The sequence below is a fragment of the Saimiri boliviensis genome, chromosome 20 (assembly GCF_048565385.1).
Source record: "Saimiri boliviensis isolate mSaiBol1 chromosome 20, mSaiBol1.pri, whole genome shotgun sequence".
Classification (NCBI taxonomy): Eukaryota; Metazoa; Chordata; class Mammalia; order Primates; family Cebidae; genus Saimiri; species Saimiri boliviensis.
This window is the reverse complement of record NC_133468.1, coordinates 8196243-8220124: the sequence shown is the minus strand read 5'-3', so window position 1 is coordinate 8220124 and position 23882 is coordinate 8196243. Positions and strand designations below refer to the sequence as shown.

Genomic DNA, 23882 nt, shown 5'->3' with positions numbered 1-23882 from the left:
TTCTCATCCCTGAGCCCCTGAGGTGCCCAGAAGGATCTAGAACACAGAGCTGAACCCTGCAATGGCTCCCCATCACCCTCAAGGTGAAGCTCAAGCTCCTCTAAGGCCTCTTCTAAACTGGATGTGGCAAACTGCCAGTCTCTTTTTTTGCCCTGAGGCTCCAGCCAAGCCACCTTCCTCCCAGTGCCCTGAGTAGACCATGCCTCCTCCGTATCTTTGCAGATGCTCTCCCTTATACCTAGAAAGCCTTTCCTTTCCCACTGTCTGCTTGGCCTCCACAAATCCTCAGCTCCAGACTCACCTTTTCAGAGAAGCCGCCCCAAATTCTCTAGGGTGCCCAAGAGAGCAGCACCTTAGAGAAACCTGCGTTAGAGGGGGTGGCACATTGTAGCTTACCTATCTGCTTTCCTGCTTGTATCCCCATTTGGCTGTGAACTTCTTATATCTCACTCACAGAGTTAGACAGGAGACCTGGGCTTTCACCAAGTGAGATCAAGGCCTCTGTGGCCTCCATGCCATCCTCTGTGTGGTGGGGGTTATGACATTGGCCTTGCCAAGCTGGCAGGAGCATTAAGGATTATGGATGCGAGGGCTGGGCACACAGTAAATACACTAAAGGAGGTGGCACTGCTCTTTTGTTTATACCAACATCACCAGTGCCCAGCACAGAGGCACAGAGCGCTCACTAGCAAGTGTGTGCTCAATGGGCCCCTCGCCTGCACAGGAGAAGAGCTGGTGTGTCAACAGGCTCTGTGAGAAGTGACACTCCCTTCTAAGTCGTAATGATTCCGGTAGTTAACGCTCTTGACTCTCCCTGCCTCCTAGAGATAAGTCATCCCAACATGTGTTCTGCCCACTCTTCATTCATGGAACAAAAGTTTACTAAGCACGTACTATGTGCCAGATGACACACTAGCTGGGGCTGAGCAGTAGGTAGACACTAAACGCACAATTGTACCACCTCTCTGTCTTTCCTTCCCTTCTTAAAGGCCAGCCTCCTGCCTCTACACACAGGTGGCCCCACCTTAGGACAAGGAAGCTGCCATTTGCTCCCCAGTGCTCGTTCCTTGGGCAAACAGCAGGCTGCAGCTCGAAGGCACCCATCCCTTCTCCCTCCCCAGCAAGCTGGAAACAGAAACCTCTGCCCTGTTTTCAATCCAGCGGCTAGTTTCCAACTCAAATATTAGCTCTCTGAGAGCAGGGACCATGCCTGGCCTTTTCACTTCCCTGTCACCAGCATTTAGAACACAGCCTGGTAAAGTCATTCGCCCACTTAGTTACTCACTCATTCACTCAACAGATACTTATCAAGTCCTGCTAAATGCCAGGCTCTGGGGAAACAGCCAGGCTCGGCCCCAAGGAGCTCCTATGCTAGCAATGGAGGAGGTGAGGGAAGTCGGGTCTGAGGGTTTTTTAGAAAGTAATGTTGCCTGGAGTTGCCTGATCCCTGTGGGAAGCCCTGATTCACTCTATACCGTCTCCGTGATCTGGTTGAACCCTTCATGCCTCTCAGCCTTAGTCCTCACCTCTGCAAATGAGACGATAATATCTGCTCCTGGATCCACTGAGATCAAAGCGATGGTCACTAAAAAAAGAGGAAATTGAGAGTTGAGGGAGGAGGCAACAGGTCGTCCTGGGGAGCACATTGCAGCCCCTTCAGTTGCAGAGGCCGTGGTTCCTCAACTGAGTGGGGCCCTGGCTGCAGCAGACAGCAAGAGCAGGAGAGGGAAGGGCCCCAGCTCCACGCCTACCCCCAAGTGATCTCCAGCAGACCATCTCCCTTTCTCCACGTCGGTATTCTCATCTATCAAATGAGGATGACACGTCGACCTCACTCATCCTAAATCTGCGATAGCAAATCCAGCAAACTTGTTACAATGATCAGTCAACAGTGATTTACTGGCATCTGCCATCTGCCTGGCCTTGTGGCAGAGCTCTGGGAAACAGTCATGTAACAGCCAACCTTTGCCTTTTACAGAATGCCTGGTGCCCCCTGGAATCAAGCACAGGAAAGTAATTAAAATTTGAGGAGCTACAGTATAAAAACTGTCTTCACAGATGTGATCTTATTTAACAACAGTAATAATAACAAGCACTTATATAGCACTGAGTGTATGAGGTTGCTGCTATTAGAAGTCCCATTTTACAGATGAGGACACCACTGAGGTTCAGAGAGGACATCCCCAAAGCTGGAATTCAAAACCAGATATGACTGATGATGAATCCTATCCCTTTCCACCAATCAGAAATCACATTTAAGTAAGGAAAGTATGATCAGTGGTAGGATCCAAGTGCTGCCTGCACCAGTGAACAGATGAGTAACTACTGTCAGATTGGGTGAGGTGGGCCAGGAGTTGGGGCTGACGGCAGGGAGGGCCCCATCCTGCCCAGCCCTTTGCTGGAATCAAGAGCAGCAGTGGTGGCCTCAGGAGAGGTAAGGGCATGCCTTCACGGGTCTGGGGCTCCAGCAAGGCAATTCCCCAGAATCTCTCTCCTCAACCCTCAACCTCCTCTCTCCTCCTCCAGGAAGGTGTGGTCCCTGCCATGCTATCTGCTCTGCTCACTGACTGAAGGTGCCTGCATCCCAGCTCTGCCAGGAAGCAAAGGTAAGGGCGCTGCTCAGCGCCAAACCATGGATAGTGCTCAGGGCGTCCCTCACCCCTGGAGCCCTGGTGAAGCGGGCATGTCTTCCCCTCTGTGTTTGCCAAGAACAATCCCAAGATGGAATGAGATGGATCAGTGGGAAAATGTGGTGGAATGGTGTTTACCTTGTGTTTTCAGAGCCATTTACAACAGAGAAGCACTTTCTTGTGCACCGTCTCATTCAGTGCTCCCCAAAAAACCTGAGGTGGATAGTATTATCCCCAGTTACAGATGAGAAAGATAAAGCTCAGTGAGGAAAGGATTTGCTCAAAGACACGCAGCTGGTAGGTAGCCAAGGCTGAATTCTAAGCTTTTTCATGTCTGTATCCCAGTGGCCTATGCACATTGTAGGTGCTTGGTACATGCTTGATGAATGAATGAGTGAACTGATGAACTGCCCAAGATGAATGGAAAGGCAGGGCTGGGCTGGCACTTGGCTCTCTTGTCACTGTCAGCTCCTGTACTCTTTCTGCTGAGCCATGGCTTCCTGCACTGATGAGCTCAACAACCCCCCTGCCACTCCCTCCCCAGCCCAGTATCCAAAGCATCTTGTGGGTGGAGCAGTCAACCTCAGCTCCTCTTCCAGGTGGCCGGCCAAGCTCGGATCACACCCGGTGTCCCTCATCCACCTCTCCTCTTCCCCGCCACCCACACAACCAGTAATCCAGTGTGCATAGTTGTAAACTTGTTTCTTTAAATAAACAGCCTTGAGTTTCATACCAAATAGTCTCTTAAGAGGAGGAACGTCTCCAGGCCACCTCGTATTTAGCATACAGTGAGCCACATATTTCCACAGAGAGAGTGTATGTGGATATAGAGATCGCTCGATCGCTATAGATATCATTGCTCATCCAGATGGGAGCTATTTATGATGCTGAGTCATTCGCAGAGAATGCCACTGAGGAATTCCAGGCTGGGCTCTGAGCCCCAGCGTCACAGACCTCATGGCTCTCTGCCTCGGCTTCACTGTTCACAAATGAGAGGTGGGAGGGGGGTCCCCCATCACAGAGCTGGGACAGAAGGGAACATTTTGGCCACAGGAAATGAAGACTTGCTCATAAGCAGTTCCTACTGTAAGTCATCCTCCTCCATCCAGAGCACTGCACCCTTAGGGATCATCTTGTCCAATTTCTTCATTGTATAGGAGAGAAAACTGAGACCCAGAGCGGGGAGGGACTAGTCCAGTGTCACACAGAGAGTCGGGGACAGAGCTGGTGCTAAAGCCCAGACCTTCTGGCTGCTGTTTCCACATTCCCAGCAACCTTCCTCAGGCTTTGTCTTCAATGTCTTGGCATTTCCTCTCCCTGAGGAGCTTCTCATCTTCCAAAATGTGGAGTTGTCAGTGAGCGCTTGCACCTTTGGGCTCCTCCGGGACAAGGACTGAATCCAGCTTGTTTGGGTCCTCCAGCCCCATGCTTAGTGCAAGACCCGCACATACTGGGTGCTCGATGCATGTGTACTGAGTGTTATATAAGCCCAAACTCAGCACCAATTCCCGGGGAACCCATTTGGAAAAGCACCCATCTACCTCCACCCTCTCTTTCTTGTCTCTAAGCCAGTTCCCTATCCATGCAAAAATAGACTCCCTCCCACTCACCACCCACCTCTGCCCAATTCTATAATGAATCAATTTTATTAATAGGCTTTGGGATGGAAACTTCACAGAGGCTTTTTGTGAAAGTCTTGCTTTATCTCCCTATATAGTTCACTTCTCAAAGCATTCTAATAAACTGGTCAGGTGGGATTTCGTCTTACATAAAATATTCATCAATTCACTCTTTCCCTCCGTATAGAATGTGTTGGTTTAAGCATTCAGTGATCTCTATCCTGTGTTATAGATTCTATTCAATTGTTCTAAGAGGCAGTGGGATGAGATGGAAAGAGCACGAGCCTTAGAATAGGGCCAGATTGAAGTCCAGCTGGCCCCTTACTGGTTTTGCATTCATGCTGATTACTCTGAGGATTAAATGAGATAATATCTGTAAGGGGGATGGCACATAGTAAGGTCTCGATGTAGGTTTGTGAATAAATGAATGAACGATGGGCTCAGGACCCATATGAGCCAGATCTTAAAGGTGGAGGAACCAGCTCACTCTGCAATCTCAGTTAATAAAGTCATACTGCTCAGGGAGGGTGATTTGAAAAGTCTTGGGAAGCGAACTTCAGGATTCAGCTGTTGGTTGTTGGTTGACCTATATCTCCAGTCCAGAAAGGAGAATCTTTCTCCAGCCCCTTGCGCAACGGGTTCCCTCAGCTCAAGAAAAAGTTTGAGTCTGGAATCTGGATTCAAAACAGAAAACTCCTTGAGAGTCAAGATTGTGTCACTTTAATTTCTGGATTTTGCCTTTCTCTCAACTGGAGCCTGGCTCAGGGTGGTATGGAACAGGCAGAGAGGTCCACAGCACATATTCATGGAGTGGAGTGCAGGTGCATTGACTTGAGTTGACCTGAGTTGACTTGGCTTGAATTGACCTGAGTTGTTCTGAGTTTACCAGTGGACCCAACTCTTGGGACCACCAAGAGAGAAGCTTCCTGGACCTTGGACTTAGCTAAGATCTGGCTGGTCTCAGAGCACAGGAGAGACTTCACAGATGATGTTCTGGGGACATTATATGGGCCTTCCAAAGATGGAGGCCTTCCAGAGAGGACCACAGCTACGGTCGGCACCGAGGGGCTGGATAGCAGTCTTGGCTCAGTCAGGAGGCACCACAAGACTAAATGTCCCTTAGGAATCTTTAAAACCTGTTGGAACTCTACCAGGACTTTTTCATACTTTTAAGGCAACAGATGCTTCTCTTACTGGCCTAGGAGGATCTCTTTGGGGTACCCACTTCAGCGGGAAGATGGTCTCCAAGTTGGAGGGTCAACTAGACTCAGCAATGAGGAGAGGAGACAGGCTGAGGCTGGGAGCCAGGCAGAGTTTCATACTACCAATGCTGGGACCATTGTAAGCGGGTCCTCTCACGGCAGCGAGGATTTAGGGATCGGAGTGAGATACGATTCTAACTCTAGACTTACATCAGGAAGTATTTGCTAAAGGGAAAATAACCCAGAAAGTACAGTGGGAAATCAGGCAAGGTCTCTAGCCTCAGCAGGTGGAGGGCGCCCAGCACTGCTCCAGCCCCTTGGCCAGCCCCATCCCAGGCCCTGCCCACCACAGAATGAGGCCAACACCTGAGGGAGACAGGAATGAGAACACCAGTGAGCTTCAGCGGGGCAGGGGCTGCCCACACCCCTGCCGCACTTGACCAGTGTCTGTCTCTCACATGGGTCTGGGAATCCACCAAAAGAAATATGTTCCATTCCTCTCATCCTCCTTTGTACCCTCTAAAAATCTGCATCCCGATTATAGACATTGGTGTTTGATGAGTGAATAATTAGGTCAGAGTAAGACTTAGAAAGCCAGTGGAAGATTTCAAAATGGCAAAATGGAAAATTTCAAGATTTCAAGGTGGCCAAGATCCAAGGTAGAGACACCTGGCCAGGAAACGTCGCAGAGACCCAGAAGCTGCCCCTCAGGAGTTTGGCTCATGGAACAAAGGCACTAAATGGAGTCAAGGGACAGGGTGGTGCAGTGTGGGTTTGAAGTAATGTTGCTCAGCATCCTGGGCTTCTCAGAAGGGTTCTCAGGGTCCATTATAGGATGGGTTTGGGGAAGGGAAGGCTTCAAAGAAGAAGCCTTGGATCCTCCAAACCCATTTCAATCACAGAAGCTTTGCTTTTATCTGTTATATATGTTGTATTTCCCCCTATATTTTTACTGTTAAAGGGTTATTTTGATTTTAAGAAGTGCATTTGGGAAAGTACTGGCATTGAAAGAGCCTAGGCCTTTGGAGGTGGATTGGATTCAGAACACAGCCCCATCCCTTCCCACCAGTGGGACTTGGGGCAAGTGGCCCTTTGAGCCTCCATATTCTCAGCCACGAGCCACCCACCCAGGTCTGTGTGAGCACAGCTAAGATCCTTTGGTACCTTCCAGAGGCTGGCACACATGTGATTGATTGATGCTGTACAAGATGACTTTAGGTGGTATGCAGGTGAACATTTATTATTTTAATAGCTCGCAACGGATGCGTGTTAGAAACCAAACAGCACACCAAACTGTGATTTATGGAAACAATAGAGCATTTCCTTTGAAAATAAAATTGTGATCTTTTTAAAAAGGCAAATCAACTTTAAGAGAAATGCTAAGTGATAGGGCGGAAGGCATGAAGACGGCACGTGAATGACTGAAATTTGGGGGAAATTGAGAGAATCAATGTAAAACACCAATCACAATGTCTGTCACTTAGGAAGGGCTCAACAAGTTCGTTCTTACATCGCTCTCTTTAGTTTAGCTCCCTGGGATGGTTGAACCTAGAACCAGCCAAAAATAAAAAAATACAAAACAAAAGCAAAGCTCCTTGGGACAAAGTGGATGCCCAGGCCAGTCAGCCTGGACCAGTGTGGGGTGGGCGTGGGGCAGGTGGCCGTGGATCCAGCCCTGATGGGCGGAAGTGGTCAAGTGTGGCCAGGGAGCTGGCTGCAGACACACAGAGCAGTCAGAGGCTGCTGAGATAGCATTTCCCACGAAATGGGCACGGACCATCAGAATTCATGAGACAATTTGAAGAGTTATTCAGGCACAAATGAAATAGCACTGGGAGAGAGTGACTGCCTTTTTGGCTGATTACATCAAGGAGAGAGTCTCAATTGAAGGTTAGCCTCTCCTTAACCATGTTGATTTCCTTTCCAAAGAAGAGGCTTAGCCTTCAGCAGGCAACAGTATCTAGCTGGAAGTGGATAACGATGTTTTATTTTCCATGAATTTGTGTTTTACCATGGCCTTCTATTTACAGAACAGGATACTGCTTTCCTGTTTATGAGAAGGATCTTATGTTCCCTTTTCAAATATATGTATTAAAGGTCAAAAAAAGAATCTGTTACTTTTGCTAAGCATAAAATGAGTAATAGTCAATGCAAGATGCACACAAGGCAGATAGATAGAGGTGCTGAATGGCTGAGGGGAGAGTAACTGGCAAGGGTGTTGCAAGGGGTTCTATGGCTCCAGAGCCCATGCTGGGCCCAGAGGCAGGGATGTCTCCAGGCCCCACCACAGCCTCTGGGGCAGGCCTCACCCGGGCAGGGCAAAGGATGCCCCAACCTAAGAAGGAAGGAGATTGTTGGGCATGTGAGCCAGAACCTCTGGGAGTGCAGAGACCAGGACAGCAGCCTGGCCAGCAGTCAATGAGGCCAGGGCTACCACCAGAGGGTGGGTCAGAGACAGGCCCCAGGCCTCTGGTTTCTGACAAGGTTGATTACATCCAGAAGAGAGTCTTAACTGGAGGTTGTGATCTAGTGGTTCATCATGACCCGAATTATCCAGAGGGGCAGGAAGGAGCTGAATTATCAGGAAGGGGCAGCCTGTGCCAGCCTGGTGCTCAGGGAATCAGGTGTGAACCTAAACAGTTCACAGCAGTCCTAGAAGGAAGGGGCTGGTTGTAAGTTAGGGTACACTGATAGCAAGCAACAGAGACTGTCTCTGTCATACTCAAACAGAAAACGGGGTTATTGAGGTTATGGGACGGCACCCAGAACCAAAGGGAAACCTGACCACAGGGCTCAGAAAAGGACCGGAGCCAAAGCCACACAAGGGGTCTGGAAGCAGGACCTGAGGCTGGCTTTGTACAGATCCCCTCCTCTCTGGGATGCATCAGCCACAGCTGCTGTTTTCCTCCTTGCATCGCTGGGCTCATGAGTCTCAGCCCCAGGAGGGAGACAGCTGGCCTGTCCTGGGTCCCGTGTCCTCCTCTCGGCCAGCCAAAAGCATGGAGGCTTGATGGGACTGCCCCCAAGTTGAATGTGGTGGGGGTGGTTCCCCAAAAGAAAATCAAAGGGCTGTCACCAAAAGGAGGAGAGATGGATTCTGGGCAGCTCAAACCAGCAGATGTCCACCAAGAGGAGCCCAGGGAGTACCAGGCACTGTGGTCTGGTCCCCTGGGCTTGACCTTCTGGGACCGTCTGTGAGGCCTCCTTTCTCCCAACCTGAATGGACCAAGATCACCATCCCAGTATGGAGCCAGTGGTCAGCTCTACCTGAGTACAGTGGTGAGCTGCTCCAGTGAGAGTCCTCCAATGGGCTGGGGGTCCTAGGGGAAGGGTGTTGGGAAGGCCTGGTCCTTGGCCCCAGGGCTGAAAAGGATCTCCTGGGCTGAGGAAGTCTAATGAGAACTGACTCACTCAGGGGCTGCAAACCCATCCATCAGCAGGCCTGGCAGGGAGCACATGTGTGGAGGAACTGTGACCTGAACGGACATGCTTAGCTATGGGGACAGCTGCTGCCAGCTCCAGCTGACCATCACCACACAGGCACACAGCCCCAGGATTGATGCTTACACCTATACTGATTTGTTGAAGTGAAGACCCAAATCAAGAGTTTTATGTGAAACTCCTCGTTTTTTCATATTATCAGTTAACAGGAAAACAATTAAATATTGTGTTGACTGAACAATACATACCACCAGTTTGTGACCATAGGGACTTTTATTCATCCACTACAACTCAGCTGAGACATCACTTCCTCCAGGAAGCCTTCTGTGACTTGCTTCTCCCTCTGCCTTGCCACCCATTCTTTGGGCTCCCACAGACCCTGTATTTCCTTTTGTCACAGCACTGACCCTCTGTGTTGCTTGGAAGCCATCTAGAGTTCATTCGTTTTTGTCTGCTGCTTTTAAGCGCCTTGAGGATACCACTGTCTCTTGTTACATCTTTGCCCCCCATTGTGCCTGACACACATGAAGGGCTGTGGCAGTGATGGAAGAGGGCTCTAGGGACTTCAGGTATCAAGGTTATACTGTGGCAACAAGTTAATACTGAAATCCTGTTGTGCTTAATACAGCGAAGATTTGTTTCTCCCATGCATGACGTCTTCTGTGGAGCCAGGAGCTCTCCTGGCAGCTTTCTTCCAGTTGGTGACTCAGGGACCCAGGCTGGCTCCATTATTGTGCAGCAGGGGAAGAAAGCGAGTGGAGAATTCACAGTCACTCTTAATACCTCAGCCCAGAAGTGACACTGGCTGATTGTTTTCACAGGCTGTTTTGGCCAGAACTAGTCACATGACCTATCTCACCATCAAAGGCTGAAAAGATGGGTGAGAGCACGTAAGAATTCATTGAGTTCATGTTCTTGCAACACAAGCCCTGACCTGCCACTGGCAGTGCTCAGGAGCCAGAGGTCCAAGAGGAGGGCTTAGGCTATGGGTGGGGCAGAGGTAGCCAGGGCCCAGTGCTCACAGGGAACCAGAGGTGCTCATGGCTGGTGCAGGGAAACAGCTCTTAATTTGCATGTTGAACTCAACACATCCTAAAAAGTGGGAAAAGAGTGGGGAGAGAATTTCATTAGCCTGAGCTTTCCACCTTTCCTTCTTATTCCAGTCAGTGAACACTAGCAGATGAAAATCAAGTTGATGGAAAAATAGAGGTCACATGCCAATAGGCAAACTGTTCAGAAAAAAATCGCCACCTGGTCCCTTCAACATCTCACGTGGTGCCCATGATGACCCAGGAATGATTGCAGCTGTTGGAAGGGCTCAGATGCCCGTGCATTTGGGGATATGGACCCTCACTGCTCTGACAGCCTTGGCCAGACCCTGGCCAATGGTAAGTCAGTGGGCCCCACTCAGGGGGCTCTAAGACACTTGCCATGCTCTCTTCAGGCCATAGCACAATAGCAGATGTTTCTTTGGGATGGAATCATAGGATCTTAGATAACTCTAGAAAGAGCAGAAGATTAGAAGCCAGAAAGATCTGGGTTCAAATTCCAGCTCTTTCCTAGTCAGTCAAATTCCTACATAGCAAGACCCTTCACCTCTCTGAGTTTCAGTCTGATCATCTTTCAAATGGGTACAGGGATAACACCTGCCTCCCTGAACAATTGTGTATCGTCTCCGACATTATGCATTTAATGGGCCTAATGCACCGTATGACCTCAATTAATGTCATTGTTTTTCCTTTTCCCCCACTGGGGTCAGAGGGACTGGGTCCACCCTCCCCTGACTGCAGCCAGCCAGCCACCTCTGATGACAAGAAGCTCACTACCCTCCCTACTGCCCCCTCCTCCTGCAGACCCCAAGCCTCCTCCTCCATTTTTTAACTATTCCCACGGTGTTTGTGAAGAGAGGGTGTGATGTCCCTAGGGACTAGGGTTTGAGGGAAAGGTGCCTGACCCACTTCCCCACCTCGTTGACTAATTGTCCCTCAGGAGTCATGCCAGGGAACTGAGTACAGTGAAGATGGAGGAGGTGAGGGGTAGAGGGATATGTATCCATTTCTGATTCACAAAAGGAAACAGAGAAATCCATCACACATGGGAGACAGGATCAGGACTGGGGACATTTGTCCCATAGAAGAAGAGTCTCAGGAAGACTACCACAGGACAATGATGGAGGTTCAAGCTAGGGTTAGGGTTAAGAGCCTCAAGTAAGAGCAAGCTTTCCTTCATTCATTCTGCAGGCATTCCCTGTTTCTCTATCCTTCCTGGCCCCAGGCTGAGCATAGGGGCAAGAAATGATCTGTGGAAATCCTGAGCTTGGAGGAGTGGGCAGGCATGTAGATAATATGAAAACCATATGAGTATTGCTGAGATAAAGGAAAGCTCGATGGGGACTGTGGGAGCTCAGAGTCAGGGTCGCTGGCCCGCTAGGGAGGGGAAGGATGAGGAGGTGAACAGAAAGTGGGGAGAAAAGGGATGCCAGCTAGAGGGGCACCATGGGCAAAGGCACAGAAGTGAAAATCAGCCTGCCATGTGGAAGACCCACCCCTTTCTCTAGTGCTTGAGCAGGCAGTGGTGCCAGGTGGGCTGATCCAGCAGTAAAGCGCCTTGCAAGACAGCTACAGAGCAGGGGCCCTGTTCCAGGCTAGGAGGAAGCCGTGGAAGGGCGAGTTGCTCTTCATTTTTGTTTTTTCAGGAAAAAAAATTATTGAACTATCACCGACATTCATAAAGTGTTCCTAACGTAAGTTTACAGCTCAGTGAGTTTTCACAAAGTGAACACACCCATGTAACCTTGCCCAGCTCGAGACAGAGAAACTTGCCAGCATCATAGAAGCTCCCTTTGCTACCCTTTCCAGTCTCCATCTCCCTGCAAAAGGAGCTGCTGTCCCGACTTCTGATTTCATAGAGTCATTGACTATTTTTGAACTTCACGTAAATGAAATCATGCGGTGTCGGACTCTCGCTCAGCAATAATGGAGGTTCTCTTGTGTTGTTGCACGTGGCTGTAATTCATTCTCATTTGCTCCAATGAATCCCATCGTGGGACTAGACCAAAATGCAGTTCTAGTGTTGATAGCCACCCGGGTTGTTTTCAGCTGGAGGCTCTTGGGAGAAGTGCTGCCGTGAAGATTCTTGTATGTGTCTTGGGAAAAACACATGTACACATTTCCAGGGGTTTATGCCAAGGAGTGGAGTCGTTATATCACAGGAGATGCAGGTTCAGCTCTAACAGCTACTGTCAAATGTTTCTTCCAAAATGATAGTTGTAATTTACATTCCCTACTGTAGCTACTTGGTGGAAGTTCCAGGAGCTCCAAACCCTCAGCAACATTTGGCATTTTCCTTCTTTTCCATTTCAGCCATTCTGGTGGATGTGTAGTGGTCATCGTTGGAATTTTTATTTCCCCAGGGACGAGGAGGTTGAACACCTTTTCACATGCTTCCTAGCCATTTGGACATCCTCTTTCCCAAAGTGTCTATACAAGGTCCCGGACAGGGAGGGTCAAGGTCTGCCTTTCATTTTAGAAAGTTATCTCCGGCAGCCAAGTGGGGTGACTGGATTGGAAGTGGGTGTCCTGGGACCTCTGGCTGATACCAAGGGCATCTCTTAGGTACCAGACTTCATCTGCTTCCTCTGCCTTCTTAACTCCTCACGGCCACCCTTTGACCTCACAGGTCAAAAGTGTTATCAGTATTTCACAGAGATGGCCGGGCTTAGAGAGGGGAAGGACCTGTCCAAGGTCTCACCGTGGGGTGCTGAGAAGGGAGCTGGGATTTCCCCACCAATCTCAGCCTGAAACAGGCAGCCCAAGGAAGAATAGAACAGAAGGGAACAAAAAGAAGGTGAAGAAGCAGCTACAAGGATATCTATCTCACTCCTTATTTTGCAAAAAAAAGGAAATTATCCATCTCTCTACCTAATTCCCTCCTCTTCCTTCCTCTCTCTCTGCATCACATCAAAAGTCCCCACAGAGGTGAGCAGCCATCAGGAGGTGAGTGTCCTCAGCCTGAGACTGTGTTGGAGGCCCAGCGCTGTGAAGGGAGCCAGACTGGTCAGCTCCTGTCTCTGCCACCACCCACCACGTGGCCCTGTACTGATCACATCACCTCATCACCTCCCTGAACTTTCGGCTCTTTACCTGTTTCAACAATCCTTTCCTCTGGGCCTTGCCGGGAGAAGTCACTGGTGTAAACTGATGCAGTGTCCAGCAGGGTGCCTGGCGTAAGGCAGCCCTTAGTTTACTCGGCACACATTCATTCCTTCCCTGGACACTTCTAGGACTGGCGGGGCTCCCTGTCCTGCCCAGGCCCCCTTATTCCTGGGTAGCGGGGTCAGCCTCCTCACGTCTCATGCAGCCACAGCAGGCCACTGGGGGGTTCCTTGCTGCCTGGGAGCAGGTGTGGTGGGCCAGGCACGACATCCCTCCCCCCAGGATCTCTTCCCCCGGCAGCTGCCCGCACTCAGGCTGACAGCCACACAATGAGTCCCAGAAGGGCCTTTCTTCTCTCAAGGGCTCTCATCTCAGAGCCCAGACGCCTTTATTTTAGGAGCTGTGGTTGGTAAAGTGCTTCATCAATACCACCTCCAAGCAGCAGCCCCTGCCCCCTACCACACACAGCACGTGTTACCGTGTTACCGTCTCACCCGTCCTGTCCTCCCATTCCTTAATCCAAGCCGTATTTTATGAGCATCTGCAGGCGCTGTGCTAGGCACCAAGAGGCCTGCCAGCTCCCTCCCTTCACGGAGCTTCCTCTGAGAAACAGACAGTAAACAAGCAGATGGACACGGTAAACAGGATGACTTTGGATGGTGCTCAGGGCCGTGGAGATGATGGAGAAGGCTGTCACCGAGAGGGATGGACAGTAGGCCGCTCCGTCCCAGAGCAGAGTCGGGGAACTCCCAGGCCCGCTGCCTGGGACAGTCGGTTCTTCTCTGGTTTGGGCTCTTCCTGGAGGGAAGAGTCACACTGCAGACCTCCTGGGGATGGTCCCAGGATTTGGCAAAAGATCCTGGTGCTCCTGATCCCCAGCGCTTCCTCCGTCTATCAGCTTTTCCTTACCCACTCCACAGGATTTCTTCCTCCCAACCATACTGGATCTTGAGCAAACTGAGTCCTTTCCTGATGGTTTCCCCATCCCCAGGGTCAAGGGCAACTGAACCCCAGACAGAGCCAGCAGAGATCCTCAGCTCTGCGCAGGCAGGGCTCTGTCTCCATTCTCGAGCCACCTCCTTCACCGCCTTGTTGACTCAGTCTCTGTGTCTCTGTGCCTCATCTCACTTTTCTCCTTTACTCTCATTCTCCTAAATTTACTTCTTTTTTTTGTTTTTTTGTGATGGATTTTTGCGGCTGTCACCCAGTCTGGAGTGCAATGGTGCAATCTCGGCTCATTGCAACGTCAGCCTCCCGGGTTCAAGTGATTCTCCTGCCTCAGCCTCCCAAGTAGGTGGGATTACAGGTGCCCACCATCACGCCTGGCTAATTTTTGTATTTTTTAGTAGAGACGGGGTTTCACCATGTTGGTCAAGCTGGTCACAAACTCCTGACCTCCAGTGATCTGCCCGCCTTGGCCTCCCAAGGTGCTGGGATTACAGGCATGAGCCACTATGCCTGGCCCTAAATTTGCTTCTTTTCTGGACACTCATTTCCTTCAAATATATATGTATATTGAAATGCTCAGTGCATACATATATATATATATTTAAATGCACTGAGCCCCTACTGGGTGCAGGTATGAGGTGAGGAGCTTGAGTGTAATCAAAGATGAGTAAGGCACAGACTTCCCTGTAAGAGAGATGAGTCATGCCCCTAAATAAGTGAAATGGGGAGGCTGAAAGTGGCCAGTGTGATAAAGGAGACGCTGCTGGGGGCTGCAGAGTAGGAGGGTTCCTGAGGGCTTCAAGGAAGAGGTGACGTTTTTAGTCAGACCTTGAGGACGATCATGCAATGAAACGTGGGCTGACTGTGGGCCTCTCCTGTGGACATTTGCTCAAGGACCAGCTCATTTGCCTGGAACATAGGGAATTTGAATGTCATCTTTCTTCCACTTTAAAGTTCTCCGATTCTGACTCACTTCCTTACAGATCTCACCACCTTCTCCCTCGCTCTTTCATCCATACCTTTTTTTCTCCCCTACCTGTCTCTTCACAGACCACAAGACAGTACTTTCGAGTTTCGCCCTCAATTACCTATCCTTCCATCCTTTTCTCTCAAATCTAAGTCCCACTCTCCACTCCAGCATCCTTCCTTTCTTTTTTTTTTTTTTTTTTTTTTTGAGACGGAGTTTCGCTCTTGTGACCCAGGCTGGAGTGCAATGGCGCGATCTCGGCTCACCGCAACCTCCGCCTCCTGGGTTCAGGCAATTCTCCTGCCTCAGCCTCCTGAGTAGCTGGGATTACAGGCACGCGCCACCATGCCCAGCTAATTTTTTGTATTTTTAGTAGAGACGGGGTTTCACCATGTTGACCAGGCTGGTCTCGATCTCTTGACCTCGTGATCCACCCACCTCGGCCTCCCAAAGTGCTGGGATTACAGGTTTGAGCCACTGCGCCCGGCCTGCATCCTTCCTTCCTAACCACCAGGTGCCCTGACAGACCATGTGGACTTTGGTATCTGACGGCCCAAGGTCTCAGCCCAGTGACTCAACTCTCTAAGCCTGTTCATCATCTGGAAACAGCCTCCTGGGGCTGTTGTGTAAACCAAATAAGATAAAAGATGTGGAGACATTCCTACCATTAATGAGCGTCTTTACTGTTAATGAAGGCTCTTTAGACTGTGAGGGATAGAAACCCAACTCAAGACTGCCTAAAGGGAAAAGGGAAAGTCTGATGTTGCCGGGTCAGACACACCTGGCCCCAGGGCTTCGGAGGTGACCACAAGGCTCTGTCTTTCTACTTCTCTCCACTGCCATCCCCCATGTTGTGCAGGTCTTCCTTTGCAGAGCGGGAACACAGCCATCTCCTTCCTATCAGCTGAGAACTCCAGTGAAAACCGGGCACCTATCCCAGTGGTGTCAGCAAAGCTCTGTGATTGAATGTCAGTGAACTCAGCCCTAGCCCATTCCCATAGCCAGGCCTGGGTCCAACGCTATCACGTGGAGCTGGTAATGATGGGATCCTTCCACTCAACCCATAAGGACCATGAGTGGGAAAGGGGAACATCCTCCTGAAGAGGGGCCATTTCACAGTTACAAAAAGAAGAAGAAATGGTTGTTGGGAATCAAACTCCTTGAGCAATGCAGACAAGGAACACAGAGAAAGGAACAGACTCACACCTTCTTAGTTCTCAGGGGTCATCTCCTCAAAAAAAGTCTTCGCTAAGGATGTGTTCGGTGCTTCACCCGTGCTCTAGCAGTGCCTCTTGCTTCCCCTATTATCACACTTATCACATTTATTATACTATTTTATTTGCTTGTCTGTCTCCTTCACCGGACTTTAAGTATTGTCAGGACAAAGCCAGTGCCTGTCTCACCTGTTGCTGTACACCTAATGTTGACAAATGCTAAACCCTTAGTAAATGATGGATGAATGGAGGGATGGATGGATGGATGGATGGATAAGTGGATGGATGAATGGATGGATGGATGGATGGATGGATGGATGGTTGAATGGATGGATGAATGGATGGATGGATGGATGGATGGATGGATGAATGGATGAATGAATGGATGGATGGATGAGTGGTGAGATGGATGGATGACAGAGAGCTGGGTGGTGAATGGATGAATGGTAGAATAGATGATGGGTAGGTGAATGAATGAATGAGTGGTTGAACGTATGAATAATAGATGGACGATTGGTTGGATAATGAGTGATAAAGTGATGAATAAATAGATAGATAGACAGATGGATGAATGACTCAGAGATAACTGGTGAGATCCAGTTGGAAGGTGCTTAGCCTGAACTTGCTATAAACACTAACAGAGCTGCCCCTCAAGTTGTTGATAGATGAACTCCAAGTTCAGGAGAGAGGTTAGGCTGGAAACAGAGGTTTAGGAGCTATCAACATGGAGACTCTAATGGAGTGGATCAAGGTCACAGGGGAGGGGGCAAAGTGATGCAACCAAGGTCAGACGGCACCTAAGTGACACTTGAACCTGGGGCTGTGTGATGTCAGAGCTTGCTTTCCTTCCTTCATTTTATGGCAGCCTGGCCACTACTCGAGGTGACAGCACAGAGTTAACGTCTTTTCCTCTCCCCTCCCTCCCCTTCCTCAAACCACTCAGCCAGAAGGGAGCAGCTGCCTGGGAGGACAGAGAGACAGATTATGTAAACTGTGATTGCCACCCACAGGAGGAGGAGGAGAGTGAATAGGTATTGAAATGCGCTTTCAATAATGCATGTCCTCCTCCGCACAGGCCTGGGGCTTGGTGGGGAAGAGAGGATCCTTAAAGGGACCAAGCCTCCTGTCCCCAACACCCACAGGCCCCCCGCCAGCCATACAGGTATTCTGTGCACAATTGGAGGGCTCTGTGCACATCCACCCCAAGGGTTCCCAACCTTTCACCTTCAAGGATGCCTTTTTTTCCCTCCTGGCTTCAGTGGATTTGACTTTAAGATTCTGTTTCCCAAACATGCTGCATTTAAGTCATGATTAATTCATTTTTCCCATTTTTTATTAATCAAAGACACTTAACTGCCAGTCAGAGCTTTGATCAGCAAGAGGTAAGCCACAAGGTGATGTCATTCCAACCCAAAGCTAAGAAATATAACAAACAATATTGTTAGGCAGGCCGACCTTGCTGCCAGAAAACACTGTCTCTTCTTCTAACCCCAGAGATAGAAGAACCCCAGGCTGGGGACAAGGGATTCTGCCCAAGTCTCTCTCATTTCCCAAAGGAGGAAACCAAGGCCCAGAAAGGCAAATGGACTCACCTGAGGCCACAGAATCAGTGGGACCTAAAGGCCAAAGCCTGGCCTCTGCAGTTTTAACTGACCTAGAACTTAGCAGTGAAATAGGCCAACCAGCGGACCTGAAAGTCAAGAGCAGGGCAGGAAGAAGGAGAAGTCATGAGATCCAGCACCTTCATTGTGCACTATGCGCCATACCCACTAGAAAGGGTCTACCACCTTGTTCTCACATAGCAACCGGAGGGCTGAGATCGACAATCCCGTTGCACAGAGGAAGAAATTGAGCATCAAAGAGGCTCCATGGTTTTACATAATCCACTCAGCTGGGAAGTGAAGGATCAGGATTCCAGCAGGTTTGTCCAACCAGCCGTGAAACTCTTTCCACTTCACTGGCTTGGCTGGGACAGAGGCAAGAAGATCATTCACATCAGATTGGCATTTCTGCCTGCCACTCACCACCTGTGTGAATCCGGCTAACAATCGTACCCCTCTGAGCCTCCATTCCCTCCGCTGAGGAACTGGGATAGCATCTGATGCCTTGAGTGATGGTGGAGGATAAGAAAATGGGGTTAAAGAAAATGGGGCACAGTATTTAGAAATGGCATCCTCTTGCTCCATTCCCTCCTTTTATAGTGAAAAAGCTTCCAAGCTGGCAGAATTCAGAGCGTGGTATCTGATCGCTCCTGCCTCTGGGGATCTCCTGGGCTGTCGCTCAGGAAAACTTTGCCCTGTTCTTCCTCTGCTTTCAGTTAAAGGGACTGTTTTCTTCTGGCTCAGAAATTCTAAGTGTTGAGAGTGGGACAAGGGTCTCCCTGCAGCTTGAATGCTCTCCTGGTCACCACCATCTGCTTCCACATCTGGTTTTGCTGCTGGATGGGAGACGACTTGACCATTCCCACCACACTTCTGGGAACTCCACTGATTTTCCCAATGCAGTGTAACGGAGCTGGAGTGGAACTTAGCTCTCAGCAGCTAGGGACTTGCCACAGTTGCTCCTCCTGGACCAGGTGGAGGTAACTGGTGTGGGGCACTAAGCAATTTCTTGGGCAGGAATTCAGTGCATCCGAGGCTCGTGCCAGCGGCGTGGGCTGGGCTGAGGACTCAGGGATGCACAGAGCTTGATGGAGATAGGATGGAAGCACTGGCTAGGAGCGCCATGCGGTTAGAGGGCTGCGATAAAGGTGTGTGCAGGGCACTGCGAGAGCCCAGGGCGGACACCACTGACCAAGTGGGGAGGAAAGTACGGGTGAGGTGAGCTTCACAGAAGGACGGACCTGTGAGCTGAGCCTGGTAAGAAATAGGCAGTTTCAGAGAGTGTAGGCAGAGGAAAGACGGGACCATGTGAAAACATTCTAAGGAGGAGTCCGAGTTGTTTGAATATGAGGGGATGGACGAAAGGCAGGGAAGGAGCACAGGTCTGGGCCAGATGGTGAAAGGCCTTGAATGCCATTCCCAGTGCAAAAGGACTCCAGGCTTTGGTCATGGCCACAGCACGAGAGAGCCTGGGGTGAGACTGGTGTTTAAAAAAGGTCTGTATGAGGACCAAACTGAAAGCAGATGTTCCCAAGCAAAAGCGACAGGCCATGCGTGGATTCCTGCATGGTTGGAGAGACGTTTGCGGAGGGTGAATGGGTTGGATTTGGTGGCTGATCGGATGTGGGAATGAGATGAAGAAAGGAGTCTCCCAGGATGGCGCCTGCTTTGGGGCCCCTACCAGTCCCTCTGCCCTGCTCAGGGTTGGGAGAGAGGACCCAGCAATGTCCAGGCCAACCCAGGCTCCCAGGGAAGCTTGGACAGGGAGGGTTTCCCGGAGGAGTAGGCATCCCCTACTCCCTCAAAACTGAAGAGAAAGCTTCCTGCTTGTATTCTCGAGCTGGTCGACACACACAGTGGCAAGTCAGCAAAATCCAACTTAAAGTGACTTCCCCAAAAGGGGGAATGTGTCGGCGTGTGTAATGAGAAGCTGGACGGATGCTGCTGTCCCCTGCGGTTGGATCAGGCAGCTCAAATGAGGAGAGCAAACCTCAGTCTCTCTCCCTGTGTGGGCTTGGCTTTCCTCCATGCCGGCCTCATGTCCAGGCAGGCTCTCTTCACAGGGTGGCCCCTGCTACTCCGGACTTACAACCCTATAGCTCAGCAGCCCCAGAAACAGGAGGCTCCAACAGCCCCATCGAAAGTTCCAGAACTGAGTCTCATTGGCGGTTCTTGGGTCACATCCCCTTCCCAGCACCAATCACTGTAGCCACGGGGTGGACCCCACTGATTGGCCAAATCCTTGTCATGTGCACTCTGTGGGAGACCAGGCTGGGGCCTCAAACTCAACTAAACCACACTGAAGGAGACTGGGGGAGGAGCAGCTTCCCCAGAGGAAATGGGGGTGCCCTTAATGAAGGGAAATGGTTGTTTGATTGCTTTTCTGTGGCAGCTGAGGGCAAGGCAGAGTGGCTCCTATTCTTTCCAGCATCTGACCCCTATATCTTGGTTTCATACCCAGGCCTCTTATCACACCTTTAAAGTCCAAGACATGATGGTCAAGTGTAGTGGCTCATGCCTGTAATCCCAAGCACTCTGGGAGGCCGGGGCGGGTGGATCACCTGAGGTCAGGCATTTGAGACCAGCCTAGCCAACATAGCAAAACCCAGTTCCTACTCAAAATGCAAAATTAGCCGTGTGTGGTGGTGGGTGGGTGCCAGGCGCCTGTAATCCCAGCTACTCGGGAGGCTGAGGCAGGAGAATCGCTTGAACCGGAGAGGTGGAGGTTGCAGTGAGTTGAGATGGCACCACTGCACTCCGACCTGAGTGCCAGTGAGACTCTGTCTCAATAAATAAATCAATCAATAAATAAATAAAGCAAGCTCGAGATGAACCAGAAGGGAGATGCACTTGACCTTGTGCACATTCACAATGAAACCAGCTGTAGCTACTCGTTCATAGACCCATTTGCCTCCTGCATGCCCTGGCCAGCCCTGTCTGTCATGGGTGATAGAAAGACGCAGACTCTGCTCCCAAGGAGTTGACAGTCAGTGGAGTCTATTTTAGGTATAATTCCCTGATAATTTAGTAGAGTCAGACTTACTCTCCAAAAAATACACTTCGCTGCATATTTTTTTCTAGCATTTGGATGTTTTATTTGCTTTTAGATTAACTGCCTCACATGAAAATCACGAATTGAAAAGACCTTTAAAAATTCGCCGCTTACTTCTGAGTCAATTTGGTCTTCACTGATAAAAATACCTAATTGTGATCACATCTATTGCGCATCCTCACTGAGGCAGCCTCTGAGAGTTTCATGGTTTATTCTCTGGAAATCTGGATCTGAGTCCTCAGAAAGCCTGGTGGTCCCTTCACGGGCTAAGAGCATGAGGGTGTGGAAACAGTTGTATTGGAACACGGGCCTGCAGAATGACGATCTGGACAAAAGAAGACTCGGGGGCATGTGATCTCTATCATCCAGCATCTGCATGCGGAAGCAATGCGTGTTGCTCCTGGGGGTAGAAACGGAAGTGACCGGGAATAGATTTTTAGCTCAATATGAAAGAGAAATACCTAGGGACCAGAGCTATTGCAAAACAAATAGAATGCCATATAAGCTAGTGAGCTCCTCATTCCTGGAAGTGCATAAACAGGGATTCTTAGGTGGGAAAACCAAATGACCTCATTCTCTTCCAACAAGAAGATTCCTGAACTATGGGCTGAGCAGTGTTTGCGTTCTGGCTCCAACACTGTTTTGCTCTGTGGCCTTGGGTGAGGTCTCCTCCCTCTCTGAGCCTCAGTGACCTAGATAACCCTCATAGCTTCTTCCTCTTCTAAATACTTTGCCTTGCTCATGTCAGATATTCACACCTGCCTCTGCACACTCAGGCAATTTCTGCCCCGTGCATATTTCAAGGCTCCAGAGCCTGAGCAAACCAGCCCACCAAACCCACAGGTATACCGCAGCTTCTGTCTGTGCCTTCTGTTCCTAGAGAGGCTGTGATTCATGGCCATGGGGGACGCCTTCCCCATCTGACAGGTGGAGAAGTGAGATCTGGGGGAGGAAAAACCACCACTGGAGCAGGACGCACTCCCCCCAGACACACCTGACTGGGCCTCTCCCTCCTCACTGTCTCCCTGTCCCCATTATTGGCCCTCAATCCACAAAGAACCCTGGGAAGAGGCCTCTCCCTGCCACATCAGGTGAAGGGCAGCCGCAGAGGCAAATGCAGATCCCCACATCTTGGACCTGGGAGGTGCGTTTCCCACAGGTCTCTCCATAAGCGGCCTTAAGGCTTCTTGCATTTGATTTTTACAGCACCCCCGCAAGGGAGGCCTTACCATCCCCAACTTCTGGGGAGGAAACTGAGGCTCAGCGAGGTCAGCAATGGTCTGAGGCCAGCTGGCAAATACGCTGCAGAGCAGGCACTGGACCAGGCCCACCTGCTCATCCGTGCCCCCTCCCTGGGGATTCGCAGAAGCTCACCTAGGAAAGAAGGCCCCCCTCCCCCAGGCAGGGCCCTCTTGTCAGGACAGTCAGTCAGAGTTACACCTGACCCCAGCTCCCACTGTCACTGTTTGCCAAAGGACAGAGGGGACTCGGTGCGCCTCAAGATCCACCTTCCCTCTGACCTCTGCTGGGTCTTTTGGAGAAGCCACTTGCCCTCTCTGAGCCTCCATTTTCTATCTAAGGATTCCATCGATCTAAGTCTCCGCACCCCTGTGTCTCCATCTGGGTGGGAAAGAAAACTTCTAGCTACACAGAGAGTCACAAAGCATCTTCTACCCCTTGTCTGCCCTGATGTGACCCTGTCATGTGGAGAGCAGAAGGCCCACTGCACAGATGAAGAAACTGAGAGGCTTTAACTTGTGCCCAAGGTCACACAGCTAGGAAGGCACAAGGCCAGAGATGCGGCCCCGACCCTCACTACTCAGGCGATGCCTGCCCAGGACTCTCCTGCAGACCTAGCCAGGGCCACAGGACTCACAGGGACGCGGGGTCAGCTGATGGCACGCTTGTCAGTGGGCCCCACCAGCCGCCAGATCCTCCCTCTTTCCCAGGGCCTCACCGAAGCCAATTTCTGCACCATCAGAGCTGCTGAAGCTTCTGCTGTTGGTGGAAGCCGGTCACAGGTCACTGCCTAGTGGTCCCTCTCATCCACTAGCATGGCTGTGGCCCTCCGTGCTCTCCGAGACTCTGAAAACAGAACTGTGTGGCGCCAGGTGATCCAGAAGAGAGGCTGTGGGAGCTGGAAGGGCAGTGTGGGCAGAGGGACAGGCGGGGAGGGTACCGCTGCTGCAGAGCTGCTGGTGAGAACCAACAGGGTCCCTGTCCCCGGGGGAAGCACAGCCCAGCAGGAGGCAGACGATGGGACCTTTTGTGGCTGAATTTTCACAACTCATGAGAGAGAAAGGGATGATTAGCCCCATTTTTCAGCTGAAATCACTGATGCTCAGACATGAAGCAGCTTGCCCAGGGGAGCGGCAGTGCCCAGGTGTGAACCATCATGCCTGCCTCCCTCCTCACCTCTGGAGGTGCGTGATGCCGCCACACCGGAGAGCTAAGCAAGGCAGCCCTCCTCTAGGAGGGGGAGTTTTAGGGTAAAGCACCCTACCCCCAGCTGTCCAGCCACCCTTAGCCTTTTCTTCTTCGCCACAGGCCATGGGGCACTAACAAGGACTCCAGTGGCTTCTTCAAGGAACCCTCATACATAGTTCTGCAGGCAGGCAAGGGATGAGCACATCCAGTCTCTGGAGTCCTCACTCCCTGGAGCTTTCCTGGAAACAGCAGGAAGCTATTTTTAAAAGCAGCATCCACAGGCAGTAACCTGGGAGACTCATCTCCCTCCCGATCCTCACCCCTGTGGGCTGGAGGCAGCGTTTACCCTGTTCACAGCTCAGCCAAGAAGCCCAGGTCTGGGAAGGAGAGCAGGGACCAGGTCACCTGGGAGGGGAAGCAGGTGGATCTGCTCCAAATGAGCCTCGACTCTGCCAACTGGAAGGGGCCTTACAGCCCAAGAGGAAGGTGCATGCGCTCGTGCTCACACACTTGTGTCAGCGTGATTGTGAGCGTGGCTGGGGGTGCGCATGTGAGTTCACGGCAGCTGAGTGTCTCCATATCCTCTGCAGGCATGACATGTAGGCATAAGTGCGTCTCTGTGTCTGT

At 50.7% G+C, this 23882-nt stretch overlaps 1 protein-coding gene across 1 annotated transcript in view; it reads left to right on the top strand.

Moving 5' to 3' along the window:
* The window catches only part of CPLX2 (complexin 2), an 81558-nt gene that overhangs the window by 9273 nt on the left and 48403 nt on the right, over window positions 1-23882 (top strand). Inside the window, exon 2 of the mRNA XM_010346638.3 lies at window positions 2527-2606. The gene's annotated coding sequence lies outside the window, so the exon portion shown is untranslated. The remainder of the gene's footprint in view (window positions 1-2526; window positions 2607-23882) is intronic.